Source organism: Petaurus breviceps, unplaced genomic scaffold (genome assembly GCF_028583685.1).
Source record: "Petaurus breviceps papuanus isolate PSGF00001 unplaced genomic scaffold, PetGlider_PUasm1.0 523, whole genome shotgun sequence".
Classification (NCBI taxonomy): Eukaryota; Metazoa; Chordata; class Mammalia; order Diprotodontia; family Petauridae; genus Petaurus; species Petaurus breviceps.
In genome coordinates this window covers 37032-55780 of record NW_027186356.1, presented here as the reverse complement: position 1 = coordinate 55780, position 18749 = coordinate 37032, and the positions used below count along the sequence as shown (strand labels likewise).

At 43.4% G+C, this 18749-nt stretch overlaps 1 protein-coding gene and 1 long non-coding RNA gene across 3 annotated transcripts in view; one reads left to right on the top strand and one right to left on the bottom strand.

Moving 5' to 3' along the window:
- The window catches only part of LOC138172281 (GTP-binding protein Di-Ras1), a 47346-nt gene that overhangs the window by 9485 nt on the left and 19112 nt on the right, over positions 1 to 18749 (top strand). The gene's annotated exons all lie outside the window — the stretch shown is intronic.
- On the bottom strand, positions 10677 to 15475 carry LOC138172279 (uncharacterized). Its single transcript, XR_011171088.1, has 2 exons — positions 11124 to 15475; positions 10677 to 11045 (listed from the first exon to the last, which is right to left on the bottom strand). It is a non-coding gene; the product is annotated as an uncharacterized lncRNA (long non-coding RNA).

The following is an 18749-nucleotide window of genomic DNA, read 5'->3' as shown; positions in this document are numbered from 1 at the left end:
TCGGTCTCTGTTGTTTGGTCATCCATATTAGAGATGAGAAGCAGAATGGGACTAGAACCACATTTCACTGGACCCTCAGTAGAGAGAGATCCTTTTAAAAACAATGGGGATGAGCCTTTGTTTGAACAAGAACAGAGCGAGTGCTTATTGAATTGAACCCCAGAGTACTGGGGCCAGGCGTGCCTTAAGCACACAGCTGTATGAGACCACACTTGGCATGGAGCAGAGGTGAACAGGAAGAAAATCAGGCAGTGTCAGAGTCCCTCCATTGTTTTAAATAACTCCCTTCAAGTGAAATAGCCTACGGAAGCAGAAATGGCTGTTTTTCATTTTTTCCCCCCAGAAGTTTCTGGAAAGAGTGGGGTCCTGAGGCAGAACATTGTATGAGGGCTACAAAGCCCCTTGTTTGTGGGTTTTTGTTTTTGTTTTTTTGCTTTTTGAAGGGCAATTGGGGTTAAGTGACTTGCCCAAGGTCACACGGCTAGTTTTTGTGTTAAGTGTCTGAGGCCGAATTTGAACCCACATCCTCCTGACTCCAGGGCCGGTGCTCTATTCACTGCACCACCTAGCTGCCCCAACAAAGCCCCTTGTAAGAGAGGAATGGCTTTGGATGTTCTGACTCACAAGGTGTGGGGTTCCCTACCCCTTAGACATATTCTTTTTTTTTTTTTTAAGCAATCGGGCTTAAGTAACTTGCTCAAGGTTACACAGCCAGTTATTTCTGGGTGTGGTGCTGAGTGTCTGAGCCTGGGATTCGATCTCCAGGTCATCCCGACACTGGAGCCGGTGCTCTTACTCGCTGAACCACCTGGCCGCCCCTCTTAGACGTATTCTTAAAGAGCTGAAATCTGCCCCCTTGCCTGCCCAAATGGAAATGAGACACACTGGAGCACAAGCTGCCCAGGGACTTCAGTGAGTGCCCCACCACCACCTCATTCAGCATTTATTCCGTAAACATTAAGTGTCTACTGTGTGCAGAATAGTACGCTGCTGCAGGGCAGTAAAATATTCCTGCCCTGGTTGAATTCTGGACTAGTAAGAGAGTCAGAATCAAACACAAATGAGGAAGGAAAGCCTGGGCTTGTAGAACACGTTGACTAGTGAGGGAGGTGTGGAGGTCAATAACCACAGTCTGTACTGTTGTGTAAGTGGGTCACAGGGGTCATAGAAAGGCCAAGGGAAGGGGGAGGGGCAATGGCACTGACTGGGGAGGCCAGGAGACATCCGTCCCTGGCACTGGGCTGGGCTGGGCAATAGGAGAGGAGCAGAGGAGGACATGGTGACCACAGGGCAGGAGGTGTTGGGGGGTGATGACTGACCAGGGAGGCTAGGAGGCTTCCCAGAGGAGCCAGCACTAGGCAGGGCAATAGGAAAGGGGCAGAGGAAGATGTGGTGGCCACAGGGCCCCCAGTGGAGTGGGGATGGGGGTAGGGGGCAAAATCCAGGATGAACAAGATTTGTTTAGAGGACTCAGAGGACAGGACATTTTGAATGGAGGCTGGAGTGGGTGGAGGACTGGGAAGGTACAGGTGGTGCCCTAGTAAGGGACAGAGGCAGGCTGCAAGCTAAGGTTTTCCCTTCATCCACGGTCTTTAGAGCGTCCTGCTGCTGCCATGTGTATTCTTCTTGCCCTCTTCTACTCCTTGGGAAAGAAACACTCAGGCAGAGCCTTTCCTTTCCAGCATATTCCCATGTATCTCTGAGAGGACACTGGACTCATCCCTCAGTAGACACTGGGGTCTGCCCTGCCTGCTGCCTGGCCAAACAGTTCTCTGCCCTTATCCCTCCTCGCCATTTAGAAAGTGAGCTCCATATATGAGAATTTATTTTGCTTGACTAATCAGAAGATTTGTCATGAATGTTCCCTGCTAGGAAGGTAGGTAGTGAAGGGCCTTGAATGCCAGGCAAAGAAGTTTTGGGCAGCCACTGAAGATTTTGGTGTAGAAGTTACATGAACAGACCTATGGATAAAGAAGATTAGCCTAGCACTGATATGGATGGGTTACAAGGGGAAGAAAGTAGAGGCAGGAAGATCTGCTAGGAGATTGCAATATTCCCATTCTGTCACACACTAGCCATATGACCTGCAGGTCATGCAGTTTCTCAGAGCCCCAGGTTCTTCCTCCTTATGTGTAAAATGGAGTTAATAATACTTGTATTTAGGGCAGCTAGGACTAGGGAGTACTGTGGATAGACCACTCCACTTGAAAGACAGGAAAACCCAATTTCAAATGCAGCCTCAAACATGTAAGTAGTTGTGTGACCCTGGACAAGTCACCTAACTTCTGCCTCAGTTTCCTCATCAGTAAAACGAGGATAATAATAGTACCTGCCTCCCAGGGTAGTTGTGAGGTCCCAATGTGATAATGTTGATAAAGTGCTTAGTACACCTTAAAAAACTACTAAGATGAAGTACCTACTTCCCAGACCTCCAGTGCAGGCAGTGCTTTGTAACAACGAAGATCTGCATTAGTATGAACTATTAGTATTACTCTCTCTGATTTGTAAAGTGGCAAAATGCAGTGGACTCAGAGGCCTGACTTTGGCCTGTCTTCACATGGACTGCTTCAAATCAACCAGCAAGCATTTAGTGTTTGTCCCCTAAATCCTTCCATCTCTAAATCTGAGCCTATGTGTCAGGCACCATACTTGTGGCTGAGATACAAAAATTGAAGCAGCATCTTAAGGAGACTAGTTTTGTTTTAAATTTTTAAAAATCAAGTTGTTTTTGGGGCAGCTTGGTGGCACAGTGGGTAGAGCACCAGCCCTGGAGTCAGGAGAACCGGACTTCAAATGCGGCCTTAGACACTAGGTCACTTTGTGACCCTGGGTAAGTCACTTAACCCTGATTGCCTCTAGAAAAAAAGGGGGGAGATTAAAAATTAAATTGTTTTCAATAATCAGGCATTATTTCTCCCTTCTACCTCCCCCATACTGAAAAAAAAAGAAAACCCTTATGACAAATATTGCTTAGTTAAGCAAAACAAATTTCCAAATAAGAGTCTCACTTTTTTTTCTTTTTAAGATTCTCACTTTCTAAACATCATTGGAATGGTGAGGGGTGAGAAGCGTAAAGGGCAGAGATTGTTTGATCAAGGAGTGGGTAGTGGACAGGGGCAGACCCCATTGCCTACGGTGGACACTGAGGGAAATGAGCTCCATCTCCTTTCAGGGATATGTGAGAATATCCTGGAAATGAATGGCTCTGCCTGAGTATTTCTTTCTCCAAGGCTAGAAGAAGGCAAGAAGAATGCACATGAAGGCAACAGGACACTCTGGAAACAGCGTACGGTCGACTAAGGGAAAACCTTAGTTTCTCCCAGCATGTGGGAGAACCATGGGGGCCAATCATTTAACCTCTCTAGGCCTCAGCTTATTCATGTGTGGAAAGGGGGCTTTACCCACAGTATTTACCTTATGGGTATTATATGAGGTGATGTATGTAGTAAAGTGCTTTGCAACCTTTAAAATGCTATATAAAAATAAGCAGTTTTTATTGTTTAAATATGTAAATCTAAAGACCAGGGTTTCTGAAAGAAGCAGCTCTCTGTGTCCTGGATCCCTCAATAGTCAGACTAGTGAAGCTTATGGGGCCCCTTCTCAGAATCATGTTTGTCGATAGTGGAAGGAAATGGTAAATTTCCATTAGAGGTTAGTGAAAAGAAAGATGATGCTTTCTTCCATGCAAGTTCACAGAGCCCCTGCAGTATGTGTACAGGCCCCTGGGTGCCTTGGGTGATCTGACTTCCTCGGGGCCTGTGTTCCACAAAGGCACCTCCTCCCCTCTTTATCCCTCTCCTGAGCTTCCAGGCCTTCTTGGGAGGAACCAACCCCTCCAAACTTAGCTCAGCTGGTTCTCAGGAGACATACACACCCGTGGTCCTTCCCTGCTTGATAGAAGCTGTTGTCATGAGCAAGAGATGGCCACTCACACAACCCACTGAAGCACTGCAGGCAGGTTCAGTTGAGAGAATGATACCAAAAAAAAAAAAAAAAGACTTTTACTGAGCTCTTGGTGATGCCAAGTACTTTGGAGCCATTATTCCTTCTGAGCTTCCCAGGGACTCTTGGAGGCAGGCAGGCCAGCCAGGAACTTTTATCCTGACTTGACCATTGAGGAAACCGAGGCTCCAAGAGGGAATGTGACTTGATCAAGGTAGTTTGGACCTGGGTCTACCGACCCTGAAGATTCTCCCCACTGCTCCCCTGGTAAGTGAGAGTCACAGAATCCCAGGGGACCTCAGCAGCCATCCAGGCCAACCCCTACACAAAGGGAAATCTGGCTAGGTCAGGAGTCTGGCTAACCCAGAATGGAGGCCACTCAAAGTCCTCTTCCAAAGACTCAGCCATAACATAGGTGAGGAAACAGACTTGGAGAGATTACATGACATGCCTGTGTTCATTTGGCAAGTGTCAAAGGTGATGTTCAAACCTAGATCTTCTCATGAGCAGCTCAGCCCTGCCCTAGCACCAACTTGTAACAGAGGCACCTCAGAGCATATTTGGTTCAATTAGGACCCACGTGAGAACCTCCTCTACAGTATCACTGATAAATCATCTTCCAGGCTTAATGGAAAGCTCATTCCTCCAGAGGCAGCACTTTGGGGCCATTTTAATTATTACAATTTTTTTATCTGTTTGGGATCTAATCCCTCTTCAACATGGCACCCTTTCAGATTCTTAGAAACTTTGGAGATCAGATCACATGATCCAAACCATCCCATTTCACAGAGGAGGGAACTGAGGCCCAGAGAGAATTACTTGTCCAAGGTCTTAGAGACAATAGGTAGCAGAATCCAGGTTATTTGGCTCCAAATCTGGAACTCATTCTATTTTACGACCTTGTCTACCCTAAAGTCCACTGTCATGGTCCCTCTTAAGTTTCCTATCCTTCAGGCTAAACCCTTCCCAGACTCCTCAGACACGCATATTCCCCATTTTCCTTCCCTCCCTCTTCTTTTGGCCCCAGGTGTTCTCCAGACAGATATGAGCCAGCTGTTTTGTTTAGGGGTATGTACTGAAGGAGGCAAATAGCTGGAAACAACCAGATTTACTATCCTCTTGCAGGAGACAACGGGAGAAGAAAATTATGGGGCGGTGACAAATCCTCTGGATTGAATCAACCATAATAATAACGTGTTGGCGGCTTTGTTTTTCCTTGTTTGTGTTTCTATTGAAGAAGTTATTAGGGTGGGCAGAGAGGAGGCCCGCAGGGTGGTGGTAGATTCTGATTGGGTCCCTGAGCCTGGGTTGCGTCAAATCCTAAAAAAAAAACCGGGGACCTGAATTTGTGCTCATCCCGTCGGCTGTGCCCTGGCACACTGTCCATGCCCAGTGCCTTCTCTCCAGATTCCTGGCTTGCCTTTTGCTGGAGGGAAGCAACAGGAAGACCTGGCTGAGCAAAGACTCCAGAGCCCTTCACCTCCTGGGCAGGAGTGATCCGCGTGTACTGGGACCACTTTTTATCGGTCTGCTCGTTTGCAACATAAGCTGTCAGTTCAATATTGCTTGCTGACCTCTGCCTGACTGTGCAGCTTTGTGATGGACGGTGCATTTCTGGGACAGAAGAAACCACAGAAATAGAGCGAGTATTAAAGAAATCCTTAAACTCAATAATGGCCCTTCCTTGATTTTCTAACGTCATTCTGACCCTCTCATTATTTATTACATTATTTATCACATTTATTAAGTGCCTGCTATGTGCCAGACACTGTGATAAGTGCTGTGAATACAAAGAGTCAAAAGACAGCCCCTGGTCTTCAGGAACTCAGAGTCCCTCTGACGTTGCTGAGTGGTAGGAACTTGGTGAAGGTGGGGAGAGGGCAGGTGGAAATGGATTCAAGGTAAGTCTGAGGTAGGACAATTGGATCTAAAGTTGATCAGGCTGAATGGAGATCTTGATCAAATGAGGTGATATTTGTAAAGCGCTTAGCACAAAGCAGGCATATAGTAGGGACTCTATACAGGCTGGTTGCTTTCCCCTAGTAGAAAGAGCCTAGAATTTGAAGTCATCGTTGTCATCATCATAGCTAACATTTATATAGCATTTAGTATGTTTCAGGCACTCTGCTAAGCACTTTACAATCATTGGATCCTCACAACAACCCTGGGAAGTAGGTGCTATTATTACCCTCATTTTATAGAGGAGGAAATGGATACAAACAGGTGAAGTGACTCGCCCAGGCTTGGCCCACTAAGTATGTGTCTTGAGTCTGGTTTTGAACTCAGGTCTTCCTGACTCCAGATTTTATCCACTAAGCCGCTTAAGCTGCCCTTAGCTGCCCTAGAAGACCAGGGTTGGAGTCCTGACCCTACTATTTACTAGCTATGTGACTTTGGGCAAGTCAGTTCCCCTCTCTGAGTCTGTTCCCTATTTGTGGGTAGGAACCATATCTTTATAACTCCCTAGACAGTCATTCACTGCTTCCTGAGCATAGGTCCTTCCAGTCCTGCATTTGTCTAACTTTTAGAAAACCCTTCATTTTAAGAGATGGTGCAGTGTGGTGAGAAGAGTCCTGGCTTTGAAGTCCGAACAGTTCTGGGTTCAGAGTCAATCACTGAAACTAGATTTGAACATACTACTTTCCCTCAGTTCAGTTTTTCCACCTGTAAAATGGGAATAACCTCAGGATTGTTGGGAGACTCCAGTAAGATAATAGATGTAAAGCACTTTGTCCATTGTTATGCTCTCATTCTATCGTGTCAAAATTTGTCTCCCTGGAACTTTCTGCTTCTTTGAACCCAGCTGCTCCCAGAGCTGGCTTTTGGTGCCAAGTTGAACAAATCTATTCTCTCTTCTTTATAAAATAGCTAGCCTGGTCTACTCCCCCATTTTCCAAGTCTTCTCGAAGTTAGACTATCTTTTTTCCCCCTCTATTTAAAAAAATATTTTATTCATTTAATATTTTAACATTCTTTTCTATTTAAATTTCAAGTTCCAGATTCTTTCGCTTCCTCCAATCCCCTCTCCTACTCACTAAGAAGGCAAGCAATATAGCAATTATACATGGGGAATCATGCAAAACCTATTTCCATGTTAGCCAGATTTCCAAAAAAAGCAAGAAAAATAAAGAAAATGAGAAAATTATACTTCAATTTGCATTCATAGTTCATCAATTTTCTCTCTGGAAATGGATAACATTTTTTCATCGTGAGTCCTTTGGAATTGTCTTGGATTATTGATCTGCCTAGCCAAGTCTTTCATAGTTAATCATCATTACATTGTTGTTATTATGCATGATAATCTCTTCACTTTGCATCAATTCTTATAGGTCTTGCCATGTTTTTCTGAAACTACCCCCAACATCATTTCGTTTTTTTGTTTGTTTGGTTTTTTTTTTGCTTTTTGGAGGGCAGTTGATGTTAAATGACTTGCCCAAGGTCACACAGCTAGTTTTGTGTGTGTGTGTTAAGTGTCTGAGGCTGGATTTGACTCAGGTCCTCTAAACTCCAGGGCCGGTGCTCTGTTCACTGCACCACCTAGCCACCCTCCCCCCCCCATCATCATTTCTTATAGCAGAAGAGTATGCCATCACAATTTTATGTCACAACTTGTTCAGCTTTTCCCCAATTGATGAGCATCCTCTCAATGTCTAATTCCTTGCCACCACAAAAAGAGCTGCTATAAACATTTTTGTATATATAGGTCCTTTTCCTTTTTCTTTGATTTCTTTGGGAAACAAACCTAGCAATTGTATTGCTGGGTCAAAGAGCATGTACAGGTTGACGGCCCTTTGGGCCTAGTTCCAAATTATTCTCCAGAATGGTCAGACAAGTTCACTACTCTATCAACAATTCATTAATACACTTTTCCCTTCATCCCCTCTAGCATTTATCATTTATGATAGGTGTGAGATGGTACCTCAGAGCTGTTTAAATTTGCCTTTCTCTGATCAATAATGATTTTTTATAACATTTTTTTTTCATATGACTGTAAACAGCTTTGATTTCTTTTGCTGAAAACTGCCTGTTTATATATCCTTTGACAATTTATCAATAGGGGAATGTCCTTATTTTTATAAATTTGATTCAGTTCTATATTTGAGAATTTAGACTTTTAGCAGAGAAACTTGGTGTAAAAATTTTCAATATTACTTCATTGTCTTTGGTACCTTTTAGCAAAATGTAGTTTCCCTGACTTTCTCTTTTAATTAGGTCTATTATTGCTTTTACTTTGTCTGAGATCATAATTGCTGCTCCTGCCTTTTTTTAGTTTAGCTGGAGCATATTAGATTCTGCTTCAGCCCTTTGTTTTAACTCTGTATGTGTCTTTCTGGTTCAAGTGTGTCTCTAGTGAACAACATATCGTTGAATTCCAGTTTTTATCCATTCAACTGTCTGCCTCTGTTTTATGGGTGAGCTCATCCCATTCACATTCACAGTTATGATTATGGACTGTTTTCCCCCTCCATCCCATTTTCTCTGTTTCTTCTCCCTTTTCATCCCATTCCTCCTCCAAAGTCTGTTTTGCTTCTAATCATTGCCTGCCTTAATTTGTCCTCCCTTTTATCACTCCCCCCTTTTCTCTTATTCCCTCCACCTCCTATTTCCCTATTGGGTAAAGTACATTTCTCTATGGATCTGAGTGTATGTATTCTTCCTTCTTTGAGCCAGTTCTGATGAGAGTGAGGCTCAAGCATTGATCACCCCCACTCCTATTTCCTCCTCCACTATAAAAGCTCTTCCTTGCACACCTCTTTTATGAGAAAATTCTCCCCATTCTACCTCTCCCTTCTCCTAGGTCATTCCTCTTTCTTACTCCTTCATTTTTATTGGAGATCATTCCAACATAATCAGGTCACATCCATGCCCTCTATCTATATAAACTCCTTTAATAATGATAAAATTCTGAGGAGTTACATTCCACAAAGGAAAGTAAAAAGTTAAACTTTATTAAGTCTCTTATGATTTATCTTTCATGTTTACCTTTTTATGTTTCTTTTGAGTCTTGTGTTTGAATGTCAGATTTTCTATTCAGCTCTGGTCTTTTCATCAGGAATGCATGAAAGTTGTCTATTTTATTAAATATCCATTTTTCCCTGTGAAGCATTATACTCAATTTTGCTGGGTAGGTGATTCATGATTGTAATCCCAACTCCTTTGCCTTCTACAATGTCGTATTCCAATCCTTCTTCTCCTTTAACATGGAAGCTGCTAAATTTTGTGTGATCCTGACTGTGGCTCCACAATACTTGAATTGTTTCTTTCTGGCTGCTTGAAGTATTTTCCCTGTGACCTGGAAGTTCTGGAATTTGGCCATAATGTTTATGGAAGTTTTAATTTTGGCATCTCTTTCAGGAGGTGATCAATGGATTCCTTCAATATCTATTTTACCCTGTGGATTTAAGATATTGGGGCAGTTTTGCTTGATAATTTCTTGAACTATGATGTTGTAGCACCAATTCAATGTTTACAGTGCCACGATCACGATAAAGACCGTGACTTTTAAGTATCACATGATGTTCAATCGCAAAATATACCAAACTTTCCAGATAGAGGACAGAACTGAAGCATTTATTTAGACACCAGAAAACCAAATCCCCAAACCAGTAAGCCGATTCCATCATAGTACCAAAGCTATTCAGAAGCCATAATAACACTGAGAGCCACAGCATCCTTCAGCCTTCCCACAAACCAATACAAGATCAATATTTACTCACAAACCTCTATTTCCTTAATGAGCATCCTCTCTCCCCCACCATCTGGCTAGCTCTGACATTAAGGAGATAGAGATGTTTGTGAGTAAATATTGATCTTGTATTGGTTTATGGGAAGGCTGAAGGATGCTGTGGCTCTCAGTGTTATTATGGCTTCTGAATAGCTTTGGTACTATGATGGAATCGGCTTACTGGCTTTGGGATTTGGTTTTCTGGTATCTAAATAAATGCTTCAGTTCTGTCCTCTATCTGAAGAGCTTGGTATATTTTGCAATCGAACATCATGTGATACTTATAGTCACAGTCTTTATCATGATTGTGGGTGCTATAAATATTGCTACAGATGTCTAGGCCCTTTCATTGATCATGGCTTTCAGGTAGTCCAAAAATTCCTTAAATGTCTCCTTGATCTGTTTTCCAGGTCAAATGTTTTTCTAATAAGATACTTCACATTTTTCCTATTTTTAATTCTTTTGACTTTTATTGTTTCTTGATGTGTCAGAGTCATTAGCTTCCACTTGTTCAATTCTAATTTTTAGGGAATTATTTTCTTCAGTGAGATTTTGTACATATTTTTCCTTTTTAAAAAATTTAGGGGTGGCTAGGTGGCACAGTGAATAGAGTACCAGCCCTGGAGTCAGGAGGACCTGAGTTCAAATCCAGCCTCAGACACTTAACACTTACTTGCCCATGACCTTGGGCAAGTCAACCCCAATTTCCCTGCCTTCCCCCCTCCAAAAAGCAAAAAAACAAAACCAAAAAAAATTAATATTTTATTTTTCCAAATTACCTGTAAAAAACAAATTTTAACATTCTCTTTTTAAAAATTTTGAGTTCCAAATTTTCTCCCTCCCTCCCTTCCCTACACTCTCATTGGGAAGGTAAACAATTTGATATAGGTTATGCATGTATAGTTATACAAAAGATTGTGCCTCTTTTTCCATTTGATTAGTTCAGTTTTAAGGAGTTCTTTTCCTCAGTATTTTTGTGTATCTTTTATTTTTATTTTTGTAAATAGTATTTTCTTTTTCTTTTTTTTTCTGGAAAACTTTATTTTTATTGTAGGTGGAATGGGACACAGCAAGTTAGATTATTCCAATTTTGTTGGCAACATCTAAAGCATCACAATCTGGAGCAAGACGGACATAGGTCTTCTTCTCTCCATCAGGCCGGATCAGTGTGTTGACCTTGGCCACGTCAATGTCATACAGCTTCTTTACGGCCTGCTTGATCTGATGCTTGTTGGCCTTGACGTCCACAATGAAGACCAGGGTGTTGTTGTCCTCAGTCTTCTTCATAGCAGACTCGGTGGTCAAGGGAAACTTAATGATGGCATAGTGATCGAGCTTGTTTCTGTGAGGGGCGCTCTTCTGAGGGTATTTGGGCTGCCTTCGAAGTCTCAGTGTCTTGGGTCGCCAGAAGGTGAGGGATCTTCTTTTTGTGGCTAGGGACACCCTTCAGCACTACCTTCTTGGCCTTCAAGGCCTTGGACTTTGCTTCTGTCTTGGGGGGGACAACAGCTTCCTTCTTCACCTTCGATGCCATCTTGGGGGAAAGGCTGTTTTTCTAATTATATGTAAAGATAGTTTTCAACATTTACCTTTGTAAGATTTTGATTTCCAGATTTCTTCCTCCCCCTTTCTGTCCTCCTCTCCAAGATGTCAAGTGATCTGTTATAGTTTATGCACGTGCAGTCATAGTGAGCATATGTCCACATGGGTCATGTCATGTCATGAAAGAAGAAACAGAACCAAAGGGAAATACCCCCTAAACAAACAAAAAAGTAAAAGTAGTATGCTTCAATCTGCATTCAGACTCCAAAGTTCTTTCTCTGGATGTGGATATGATTTTCCATCATGAGTCTTTTAGAATTGTCTTAGATCATTGTATTGCTGAGAAGATCTAAGTCTATCATAGTTGATCATTGCACAGTGTTGCTGTTACGGTGTACAATGTTTATCTGGCCCTGCTCACTTCACTCAGCTTCAGTTCGTGTAAGTCTTAACAGGTTTTTCAGAAATTTGCCTACTCATCATTTCTTACAGAACAATAGTATTCCATTATATCCATATACCACAACTTATTTAGCCATTCCCCAGTTGATGGGTATTCCCTCAATTTCCAATTCTTTGCCACCACAAAATAGTTACTATAAATATTTTTGTAAATGTAGGTTCTTTTCCCTTTTCTATGATGTATTTGGGATACAGAGTTAGTAGTGATATTGCTGGATCAAAGGGTATGCACAATTTGATTGCTCTTTGGGCATAGTTCCAAATTTTGTGCCTTTTTTTTTTTTAACAAACTGTTCCATTTTTTGGTATTTATTTAGTATTTAATTTTCCCCAGTTACATGTAAACAACAGTGTTTTAATATTTGTTTTTAAAAGTTTGAGTTCCAAATTCCCTACCTTCTTCCCTCCCAACCCCATTGAGAAAGCAAGCAATTCCATATAGGTTATACATATGTATTCATCCAAAACATAGCCATAATAGTCATGTTGTAAAAGAAAACATAGATAAAAAAAGTCAAGAAAAATAAAGTGGAAAAAAAACCCCAAAAGTTGTTTCAATCTGTATTCAGACATCATCAGTTCTTTCCCTGGGGATGGATAGCACTTTTTATCCTAAGTCCTTCAGAGTTGTTAATTTTATTTTCATAATTTTCTTGCATCGCTCTCATTTCTTTTCCCTATTTTCCCTCTATCACTCTTACTGCTTTAAAAAAAAAAAAACTCTTCTGAGAATTCTTTTTGGGATTATGTCTAATTAGAATTTTTCTTTGAGGCTTTGTTTGTAGCTGTTTTCACATTGTTGTCTTCTTCTGAGTTTATGTCTTGGTCTTTATGTCCCTGCCACTGTAGTAGCTTTTTATGTTTAAATTTTTTTTTGTTTGTTCATTTTCCAGCTTATTTCTTTTTTTTTAATTTGTTTTTATTCTTTTTGCTTTTTGGAGAGCAATTGGGGTTAAGTGACTTGCCCAAGGTCACATGGCTAGTTTTTAGTGTTAAGTCTCTGAGGCAGAATTTGAACTCAGGTCCTCCTGATTCTGCTTGCCTGGAGGTGGAGAGGTACTTTTCCAGGTTTCTGGCTTTTTTGTGCTACTGTTTTCAGAGCTATTTCTGGGATTTTTGGTGCTTCCAGCGTGATGTGATCCTGCTAGAGTCATGGTCACTGCCCTCTTGGTCTGCATTCTGGTCTTTACCCAGGAAGGACCACTGGTCCCCTGTAACTACAAGTGTTAGTGCTCCTCTTTGCCTTGGAACAGTGACCCCTGCTCCCTTGTGACCAATTCCCAGCACTCCTCTCTGCCCTGGAATTGTGACACAGAACTGTGTATGGGCAATTGAATTGCCAATCAGTGCCAGCTGTACCCAGTGCCAACAAAAGGTTCCCTGTAATCTCTTTCTGACCAGTTGTCTAACCCCCTTCCAGCCTCTGGGCTGAGAGCTCCTAAAGCCACTGCAGTGTGTATGAGCTCCAGAACGGTGTTGCAAACTTCTTCTGCAGACTACCTAAGTTTGCTTAGGCTGGAAAAATGTCTCACCCTTTTGTTGGCTCTGTCACTTCAAAATTTGATTTGAGGCATTATTTTAAAGATGTTTGGAGGGGAATATTGAGAGAGTTCATCTGGGTTGCCTCTAATTCCATCATCTTGGCTCCACCTGCCGCCCCCAGCTCCAGTTAGACAATCTTCTAACTAATCTTCCTATGATGTAGTTTTCAGTCCCTTTCCCATTCTGGTTGCCTTCCTCTGGATGTGTTCCAGCTTGCCATTGTACCTCCTAAAACACAATGCTCCCTAAATAGATAAAAGAAATACTTTCTTTGGCTTGTTGGATTTGCTCATCATTCTCCCTGATATCCATTTGCCACATTCTTGCAATGATCTTGCTGGAGATTTTAAGGAGGGCAATTACCAACCCTGATCACATCCTTTCCAGCAATTTAGTGGCAGGGAACTCCAAAGGAAGAGGGGCACTCTCCAGAAGCGTCAGGGACAGCAGAGGCTTTGGCTGAGGGAGCCAGGATATGCCCAAATCAGGAGCTTTGTTTAGTCACCAGCCCCAAGGGTCCGGCAGGAACAGGGCCCCAGGGAGCCAGCTTGACCAATAGAACAGGAGGCAGGGAAGGAAGCTGCTGGGAAGAGACAGTGAGAGTTGGAGGAAACCCAGCTGGTGCTTACAACAGCCAGAGGGCAGAAGCTAACTGCGCAGGAGCAGTTAGCTTCAGCCCAGGCCTAGAGAAAGCAGGCTAAAAGGGATTGGATTTTTTGAGAAGAAGAGGGCATTGTACAAGACAGGGCTGGTTCTCTGACCGTACCTGTGTTGTCTTGGGCAAACAACTGCCCTAATCTGTCTGTGACTGAGATTTCCAAACAAAGGAGCTGTTTTTCACCCTGGGTTGGGAGTCCTTCTACCTGGGCAAGGAAAGTAGTTAGGAAGCTTTTGGGTGGCTGGCAATTCCATGGTCCAGTTTTCCTTTATTTCATTTTATTTGAGGGGCATAATACTAAAGTGGAAAGTGTGCTGTATGCAGCCAGTAGGAATCTGGACACCTGTAGAGTAGTCATGGCATCACAGTGTCCTAGGCTTAGAATTGGAAAGAATCATAGCTCTAGAGCTCAGGCATTAGTCCATAATAGTCCATAAACATTTTCTAAGTCCCTACTACAAGCCAGTCACTGCAATAAGCTCTGGGGATCCAAATAACAAGAAAAAATACAGTCCTTGCCCTCAAGGAGCTTACATTCTAATGGGGGAAAACATTTTACAAAAAGAAGCTGGAAGAGAGCTGAGAGGGGCCAGAGGGGCTTAGCATTAAATAGCTTTGTAACCTTGGACAAATGACTTCCCCTGGGCATCAGCTACCCCATCTATAAAGTGGGAATACTGTACTCCTCACTTCACAGTTGTTTTATGTTGTGGTAGGGGTACTTTGAAAAATGTCAAAGTGATCTAGGAAGCTATTATTCTTACCCACCAATTTATCTTTAAGATTTTTCTATTTCTGTCAAGGGTACGACCATTCTTCAAGGCTCCAAGGTTCATTACTCTCAACTCTTCCCTCCTCCCTCCCCCATGGATGCAATCAGTTGCCATTTCTGCTGCCATGCTGTCTCCCTTGGCCTGTCCGTCCACTACACAGGCACCACCTTAGTTCAGGCCTTCATTACCTCTTAACTAGACTATGGCATTGGCTTCCTAATGGGCTTCCCTACCTCAGGTCTCTCTCTATTCCAGTCTTTCCTTTACACAGATACCTAAGTGATTTTTCCTATGCCCATGTCTAATCATGCCATTTCCTTACCCTATACACTCCAATGATTCCCTATTACAATACTCTAAGATAAAATATAAACTGTGTTTGCCTCTTAAAACCCATCACAAACTAGTCCCAGCTGACCTTTCCAGTCTCATTGTACATTACTCCCCTTCCCAAATTGTCCTTCTCTCTGTTCCCTGGGCACACTAGCTGGCCTGGCAGCTCAGTGTCCTACCTCCAGACCTTGGCATGGGTCCCCTCCCAAGCCCAGGGGGCCTCCTTTCTCACTTCACAGCGCAGGATCCCTTTCTTCCTTTAAGACTCCGGGTAAGCCTCACATTCTACAGGAAGCCTTGATGGTCCCTCCTTCCCTAAGTGCCTTGCACTGATTTGGTATTTAATCTGTGTCTACTTAGATGTATCTGTGCTGTCTCCCCTGACAGAATGTGAGCTCCAGGAGAGTAGATTTGGTTTCATTTTTGGTGTTTGAATTTTCAGCACCTAGCACCATACTTGATGTAGTGTCAGCACTTAATAAATGCTTGTTGGTTTTATTGATTTTACTGTTATTGATATTATTATTGGTCAGAGTTTTCCAGTCCCTCTCAAAGTTCAGGCCACCCCATAAATATACAGTTGCCCACAGGTTTGCCCAGAGTCTGCAGAGACAGAAGAGAAGCTAACAGGCCAAGTTTCTAGCTTATCAGGCCCATGGTGCAGTGCAGTGTTCTCCCCCCACCCCCAGGCCCTGGCTCAGCATTTCTGAATGAGAGCCCCTCAGAAGGAAGAGTTTGCTCATTCAGCCCCTGCTGAGCCAGTCCTGGCCGCTATTAATAGCAGCTGCAGATCTTAATTGCTATTATGCCAGAGTCAATGTGAGTCACTCTGCCCCTGGCCACATGGCAGGAATGCTCAGCAAGGCCTGGGCTCCCCTTCCCTCACTCCTGCTCCCACAGTACCCAGGAAGGAGACTGCCAGCCCCCGACTTGTCACTTGCAATGACAGCACCCTGTCCATAAGAAGGTGGGAGTTTTGTTCTGAGGCAGCCGCTTGGGTCTTGGGAGCCTGCTCCAGCTTAAGATTGTCTCTGGCAGTCAAGAGAATCCCGATCTGGAAGTCAGGAACCCTGGGTGCAAGCCTGTGTTCTGCTGCTTGCTTTCCATCTCTCCTTGGGTGCCTTGGTCACTCGTGCACTCAAGGCCTCAGTTTTCTGTCCTGCAAAATGAGGGGGTTACTCTGTTCAAGGACTGTTACAGCTTTAACTTGCTACAGTCACAGTAGGAGAATGACAAGAGACCTGCTCACCCACATGGCCTCCCTTCCTCAGGCTAGAGAATGTGGAGGCCTGAGTTCCTGCTCTGGTGACACTGAGTGAGGCACATCTGCTCTGGGCCTCGTTTTGCTCCTCTGTAAAATGAGGGAATTGAGTTGGATGATTTTTAAGGCCCCTTTCAGTTCTATCATGATCCCATGAGGCAGCTGGGTGCCATAGTACACAGACTACCAGTCCTCAACTTGGGAAGACTTGAGTTCAAATCCAGCCTCAGACACTAGCTGACCCTGATGAAGTCATTTAACCTCTATTTGTTTCAGTTTCCTCAACTGTAAAATGGGGATCATAATAGCACCTACCACACAGGATTGTAAGTATCAACTGAGATAATAATTGCAAAGTGCTTAAAACAATGCCTGGCACATAGTAGGTTCATAATAAATGCTTATCACTCTTCCCTCATGAGCCAACATTTTAATTTTTTTTTAAATCTTTTTGGAAGGGGGAAGGCAGGGCAACTGGGATTAAGTGACTTATCCAAGGTCACACAGTAAATATGAGGTCATATTTGAATTCAGGTCCTTCTGACTCCAGAGCAGGTACTCTATTCACTGTGCCACTGAGCCAACATTTTTAAAAATGCTTGGAAGATTGATGTGGTTGTATCACAAAGAAGTCATTGATGATCTGGTGCTTCTCATTGTCCCACTTTTCCTTGCATAGTCCTGTACAAAAATGTAGTTGGTCCAATGGCCTTGAGATTCCTGCTGAGCTCAGCAGGGCCAAATTGAATTCAGTCATGGATTTTAAAGCTTGAAGGGAACATAGAAGGCCATCAGGTCCAGGCCCTGTCTTCAAGGAGGGAAGCCACTACCGGTAGCACCAGGTCACATGGCAGAAGAGGTGCAGCAAGGGTGACGAAACCCCAAACCTCCCAGCTCTCAGTGCGGTGACACTTTCTTATACCTGCAGAATCTTAGAGCTGAAAGGGTCTCAGAGGGCACCTTGCCCAGCACCAAAGTGAGGCAGGGATTGCCTCCTGGACTGCATTCTGGCAAGTGGTCATTTCACCTTTATTTGAGTACTTCCTGATCAGGACCTTGCTGCCTCCTTCTGTGCTTTAAGAAAGCTGGCCGTAGTACCTGATTGTTAGAAAGTTCTTCCTTATCTCAAGCCCATATCTGCCTTTTGGCAACTGAAGCCTCCTGCTCCTAACTCTGTTCTCTGGGCCCAAGGAGAACCATCTTATTTGACTTCCACACAATAGCTCTTCAGATACATAGAGGCAGATATCATGTCCATGTCCTCCGTCCAATCATTTTCTCTCCAAATTAAACATCTGCTGATCTTCATCTTACTAATAATTTTCCTGGGGATGGGTGTCTACTTGTTAATATCCTTCCTAAAACATGGCACCCAGAAATGAACATCTGGTGACTCTAGGGCCAGTAACATGCCCTGTGTTCTTCCTCATGCTGAATACTATGCCTTTTAAAATTTAGCCTAAGATAACATTAGCCAAAATCACATTGTTGATTCATATTGAACTTACAGGTGCTCAGACCCCCAGATCTTTTTTTTTACACAAGATGTTTGTTAGCTCTGCTTCCCCAGAGATGGAAAGGTGAGTCTGGGGAAGGAGTTGACCATAACAACCAACCAGCCAACAGACTCCTCAGTGAGTAGAGAATGTAGGAGGCTTGGCCTCCGAGGGGTTCACAGAGCTGAAGGCCTTGTGACTTACTTTCAGCCTCAAATTTCTCAATTGTAAAAGGCAGGAAGGGGTTGGAATGGATGACTTGTGAGGCCCCGCCCACCTCTGTGACTTGGAGCTGAGAATTGAAGCTCCAGGGGAGGGAGGCCATGGTGATGAGGAGACCAGAGGCATGGGAAACACATGAGAATTAGTTGGAAAAAAGTAGGGTTATTTAGGCAGAAAAAGAGAAGACTTTGGGGTGTGTTGGGGGAGGATTTCGGATTATAGATTAAAGATTCAATATGAAAGGACCTTAGAGGTCATTCAGTCCAAACTTATAGATGATGAATCTGAGCCCATTAGGGTTGTGACTTGCTCGGGGTGACACAGCTAGTAGTAAGGCAAGATTTAAACCCAGGTGTTTCTGAATTTCAGGTGCAAGGCTCCACTCACTACTCTGTGCTGCCTTCATCTCCAAGCTTTTGGAGGCTTGTCATTAGCTTTGATTAGACTCATTCTGCTTGGCCCCACAAGACAAGACTAGGGCAAGGGATAGGAGCACAGAGGCAGATTTAGGAATGATGTGCAGAACTCCCAAGTAATTATAACTATTCTGAAGCAGATGGGTGGCCTTGGGCAGGATAGAGTTTCTCATTAATGGGAGTCTTTAAGCAGAAGCTGGATGACTCTTTATGGAGGATATCGTTGGGGAATTTCTGCTCCAGTCCATGTTGGGGTTTGATGTGCTTTTTTGAGGTTCTTATCATTCTGGGCCTTACCCATGGTCACTGAGTCCTTGAACAATGTAGAAGAGAGGCCAGGCCTCTCCTTCCCACAATCCTGTCATCTCCAAAATGCA